This window comes from Pteropus alecto, unplaced genomic scaffold, assembly GCF_000325575.1.
Source record: "Pteropus alecto unplaced genomic scaffold, ASM32557v1 scaffold57, whole genome shotgun sequence".
NCBI lineage: Eukaryota > Metazoa > Chordata > Mammalia > Chiroptera > Pteropodidae > Pteropus > Pteropus alecto.
The window spans coordinates 12804084-12810156 of NW_006442508.1; the positions used below are offsets into that span (position 1 = coordinate 12804084).

General features: G+C 28.0%; 1 non-coding gene across 1 annotated transcript; it reads right to left on the reverse strand.

Annotated features, from left to right (window-relative positions):
• Positions 1 to 3849: 3849 nt before the first annotated feature.
• On the reverse strand, positions 3850 to 3953 carry LOC112471600. Its single transcript, XR_003043347.1, has one exon. It is a non-coding gene; the product is annotated as a U6 spliceosomal RNA (small nuclear RNA).
• Positions 3954 to 6073: the final 2120 nt, after the last annotated feature.

Below are 6073 nucleotides of genomic sequence, written 5' to 3' on the forward strand. Positions count from 1 at the left end.
ATAAGTTAAATTCATGATGTAGGATCAGAATAGTATTCCTGACTCTAGAAAAGGGGATATAAGGATAAAAAACCCTGGCAGAAACATGGCTCAATCCTTATAAGGGCTCCCAAGTTTGGAAAGATACCCGATAATGTCATGTATCCACCATTAAAGTATCATACAGAATAGTTTTGCTAAGAATGCCTCATGCTATACCTACTCATGCCTCTTCTCCCTAAATCACAACAAACACAGATCTTTTTACTGTTGTTATAGTTTTGTCATTTCCAGAATGTCATATAGTTGAAAACATACATGTAGTGTTTTCAGGTTGATTTTTTTCATTTAGTGATATGCATTTAAGATTTCTCTATTACTTTTCATGGCTCGATAGCTCATTTCTTTTTATCACTGATAATACTCCATACGTGGATGCACCACAGTTCATACTTTCAACTTTTGGCAGACATTTTAGTTACTTCAAATTTTTTGACAATCATAAATAAAGGTACTATAAAATTCATGTCGAGGTCTTTCTGTGGAAACAAGTTGTCAATTCATTTGGATAAAAGCCAAGAAAACATTATTACTGGATCATATGGTAGGATTATATTTTTCTTTGTAAGAAACTACTAAATTTTCTTTCAAAATAACTTTACCGTGTACCAGCAATGAATTAGTTTCTGTTGCTCCTCGTTCTCACCAGTATTTGACATTGTCAGTGTTTTGGATTTCAGCCATTACTAACAGACATGTGGTGACATTTCATCATATTAATTTGCATTTTTCTGGTGACATAAAATGTGGACTGTCTTTTCACTTGCTCACTTAACATCTGTATATCTCCTTTGGTGAGGTGTCTGTTCAGATCTTTAGCCCATATTTAAATTGGATTATTTGTTTTCTTATTGTTGAATTTCAAGAGTCCTTTGTATATTTTGGATACAAGTTATTTATCAGATGTGTCTTTTGCAAATATTTTCTCCAATCTGTGGCTTGTCTTTTCATTATCTTAATAGTGTCTTTTGCAAAGGAGACATTTAATTTAAATAAAGTGTAACTAATTTATTTTTTTTCTACAGATTATACTTTGGTATTGTATCTAAAAAGTCATTGTCAAAACCAAAGTTACTTAGATTTCTTCCTATAATATCTTCTAGAAATTTTATGGTTTGTGTTTTTCATTTAGGTCAATGATCCATTGTGGGTTAATTCTTTTTGTGAAAGATGTAAGCTTTGTGTCTTGATTCATTTAATAGCATGTGAAATTCAGTTCCCAACATCAAATTTAAAATCTCATACATTATACCACTAACTATGGCATTAGAGTTATATCATTATATCATCTAGCTTGGGAGAAGTTTAAAAACAGTCCATGACAAACTCAGTTGCAATCTATAATATGACTTAGATCATTTAGCAAAAGTACATATTTAAATATCATCTTCATTGATCTTGAATATTTATTTTCCAAAGCCAGACACTATAATTTATCTCATGACCAAGAAATATAAACACACACATGTATCTATGAATCAGGAAAAAAATAGGTGCTTCTTATTATTTTTTGGTTCTTTTTATCATAGAAAGCATGCATGAACATCTAATAGGCACATTAAAATACTGTAATACCAAATAATGATAGTTAAAATTTGAAAATTTTTATGTATTACAGATATGCCTGCTGAAAACATACCCTTCCTACATGTACAAAAAGTAAATTACTTTTTGATAATCAAAAGACATTTTATTAAGCATTTGAAAAAGTTAACCAGGATTTCATGGAAGAATATACCTTAGAAGATAGTTTATTTTTATAAATGTACTTTTAAAATAGAATTTAATAGGGCCTTAAAAATTAGAGTTTTCTTTTAATAGTTGATATTTCAAAAGTAAGGTGGCTATTTAATCTTACTATGTTTAATTTCAAGTATATTGACAAATTAATCTAGAGTTTTATGTATGATGTAGAACTGTTTTATATTCATATGTATTTTGGTATAAAACATATATGTGTGTGCTGTATTTAGTTATCATATATTTGTTAATTACTAACATCTTTTTGTATTTTAAATTTTTGCTTTTTTTCTAAAATGAAGTTCAATTTATGATTTTTGAGACTAAGAAGTGAAAAAAAATCAAAATTGAAATTCCGAAGTGTTTATTAAATACAAGGATTGTTTTCAGACAATGTGATTTTGATCTTTACATTGCATGAAATACATATTTACATAAGAAGAATAGTAACAAACAAAAGTCATTTTCTAAAAGGTATCATGTATAAGAAATGTAATTTAGAAAATAATTCAGCTATGACAATAATTTTGATTTAGATGATTATAGTCATTACTTATTGTAGATTGGCTGTAAAATATACTGTTCTGTTTCTTGCGATTCACATGTTGGTAATATTTACATGTTGACATTTACATATTTACATATTTACAAATTTACGTTTACAGGATGAGCGTTCTCTAACATTCCAAAGAACAAAAGATGTCTTGGTCAACTGTCAATCCCAGACTAGGCTGTTTTCACTTTTGCATTGCTCTGAAAGTCACATTTCATAAACCAGCTTCCCTATCATGGCTCTTACTCTTTATCTTTCTTCTCTGATTCCACAAATCACATTAAAGTTAGTAAAAGGTATGCAGTCAGCAAGTAGTCCTCCTAAAGTTTATAATTTATTTCTGATTCTATGCAATCTATGATTTTGCTGCTTGTATTGGCTTTTTTGACATTTGGTATACTGATAATGTTTGGATCAACTACAATTGTGTGTAAAACATGCCTGTGAAAATCTGCTAGGTCGAACAGAAATTTATGTATTTTATGGATTTACATATGTATTTATTCATTTATCATTAATGTTGTCAGTTGGTCAAAATTTTCATTTATTAGAGAAGCTTTTAAAAATTTTTGTCTCTATATTATTCTTTTGTAATTTATTTTAAAGTCTGACATTTTCATTTTCATTTAGTGTTTGCACTAAATGTGTTTACATTAAATGTGTTTTCATGTATGATAGAAGGTAAGGATTCATTTTGACATAGAATATGAGTAATAAATATGATATAGTTATAACTTTTATTATATAGTCTCTTATTTTCCTTTCCGGTCTGTAACATGAGGTTTTTTACTTGTTACGTTTTTACATACTTATGGGTTCCATCTGAACTCTCCCTTCTTTTCTTTTGGTTTATTTGTTTATCACAGTGTCAGTATCATCTTGTCTTGTCCTGCTTTTGAGAAGAGCAAGAAAACAATACATTGTTAATCTTCAGAAATATCTTGGTCATTCTTGTCCCTTTGATCTTCAATATAAATTTTAGAGGCAAATTGTCAAATTCTCTAAAAAGTCTAGTTGATAAATTTGGGGAAAACTTTGAAGTATGTATGAACATTATCTTTTCATTCAATCTGGTCTTCTGAAAAAGTCTCAAAGTTTTATTTTCTATTTGTTAATGAATAGAATATATTAATTTTTTATTAATGTTATATCTAGCTGTTTATCTGAATTCTATCATTAATTGTAATTATCAGGCTGGAGATTCTCTATATTTTTCAAGTAGACATTGATATTTGTAAATAAGACACTGTTTGAGTTACATTTCAATTCTGTACTTGTTATTTGTCTTTCTCTCTCATAGTATTTGTGTGGATCACAAATATGATATTCAATAGATGTGTCTTGTGCCGATCATAAGGGGCATTATTCTAACACTTTACACCATAAGTGATATTAGTTAAGTGTATTTGTAAATACATTTTATCAAGTTTAATATGATTTCCTGTCTTCATTTACTAAGTTTTTTATTTTCTAATCATGAAGAGGTGTTCATTTCTTCGAATAATTTTTATCATTTTTTTAACATGGAACGCTTCACGAAGTTGCATGTCATCCCTGCACAGGGGCCAGGCTAATCTCTGTATTGTTCCAATTTTAGTATATGTGTTGCCAAAGAAAGTGCTTTCTTCAAATACTTTAATTGCACTTTTTTAGTTAACATGTTATTTTTCTTTATTAATCTGTTAATATAGTAAATTATATAAATGGAATTTTTAATATTAGGATAATTCTGAGTACTTAGAATGAATCAAACTTGGTCATGATGTACAATGAGCTTGATATTTTGTAGCATTTTGTTTTCAATATTTTGTTTAGGGTATTGCAATTATGTTCATAGTGGTCTCAAATTGAAAAAGTGAGTGAGTGCTCCTTCTTTCTGTTTTCTAAAATTTTCTATATCTTCCAATTATATGTTTCTTGGAAGTTTAATAAAATTCTATTTTAAAAGTTTAGGCCTTTTTTGAGTAAAGTATTTAATTATCAGTGCTTTTTAAGATTCTGAGAAAATTTTGACATTTATTTCTTCTCAAATCAATCTTAGTGAGTCAGATTTCTTTACAACTCTTCTATTTTCTTTAAATTTTAAAATTCATATCTGTAACTTTGAAATTCGATTCCAAATTTTCTCTCCTAATTATGTTCTTTTTTTATTTTTAATAATTCTTACTTGCACCTTCTCTTTTATTTTTTCTTTTATTAGTATTCTCAAAGTATCAACTATTGTTTCTATTGATATCAATTTTATCTTTGTTTTTCTAGTAGATTAATTCCTTTTTTTTGTTATTTCTCTCTAATTTTCTGGTACTTTTTCTCTTGTTCTTATTTCCTTCTTAGAGTGAATGCTATATACTTTAATTTTTATTTATTAACATAATGTTAATTTCCAAATACTTTAAAATTTCTTTACTTTTGATTTCTGAATTATTTACAAGTAGACATTTTAAAACTTTATTTAAAAATTTATCTTATTTATTGCTAAATTAATTGCATAATTTCAAGTTCATGGAGTGTGTATAATGTAAATTTTGAAAACCTCTTTTAAGTACTTGCTTAAAGACCAACTTTTGTAAATATTTTATTTTACCTGCAAAGATTATTTACTCCCTTATAAGAGAGTTCAGGAATTTTTATATGTCCATTAAATCAAGCTTATTTTCTATATTTTATACTTTTACTAATGTTTTTGGCTGTTGGGCCCATCAATAATTTAATAGTTCAGCAGATATTTATCGAGTACCTTCTTGGTATTAAATAATGCTATGATAAGAATGTGCCTCCCTAAAATTCACCTTAAAATTCTAACCCCCAAAGATGATAGTATTAGGAGGTAAGGACATGTAGAGGAGATTAGGTCATTAGGGTATAATTTCCAGAATGAGATTAATGCTTTCATAAAAAGAGACCACACAGAGCACTCTAGCTCCTTCTGCCACATGAGGATGACAGCAAGAAGTCTGCAACCTGAAAGGGACCCCTCACCTGACCATTCTGGCATGTTGATCTCAGACTTCCAGCTTCCAGAACTGTGTGAAATAAATTTCTGTTGTTTATAAGTTTCCCAGTGTGTGGTATTTGTTTATAGCAGCCCTAACAGACTAAGACAAATGAGAATATGGTAGTAAACAGAGAGACAAAAATCTCTGACTTTATGGTGCTTGTGTTATTTACATTAAGTGATAGAGGTGGATTTCAATGTGAAAAATGATAGGAAATTTCTTCCATGCATTTTCATAAATTATTGCATTATTTATTGCTAGGTTGTGTTATTAGAGTGTAAACATTTAGAATACTTAAATTTTCATGGAAAACTGAGACTTTTATCATTATATACTAGTTCTCCAAATCCTTAATAACATTTAAAATTATATTTCATCTGATGCTAATATAGCTAGTCAATATTATTATTATTATTATTATTATCATTATTATTATTATTAGCTTTGTGGTCAATATAACCCTGCTTTATTTTCTCTTTGTTTACTTTTAATCTTCTTATGATTTTTAAATATTTGTAGTGTACAAGCTTTAAAAAGTATTTAACTGAGTTTATTTTTTATATACAGTATAAAAATCTGCATTATTGTGATAATGAATTTAGACCATTTATCTCTATTTTGATTAATATACTTGGTCTTATTTCTACCATCTTATTTTGTGGTATTTACCTTTGTTATCACAAGCCACTGGAGTTGTCATTAATGGAGCATAGCCTAAATGTTTTTAGCAATATACCATTGTGTA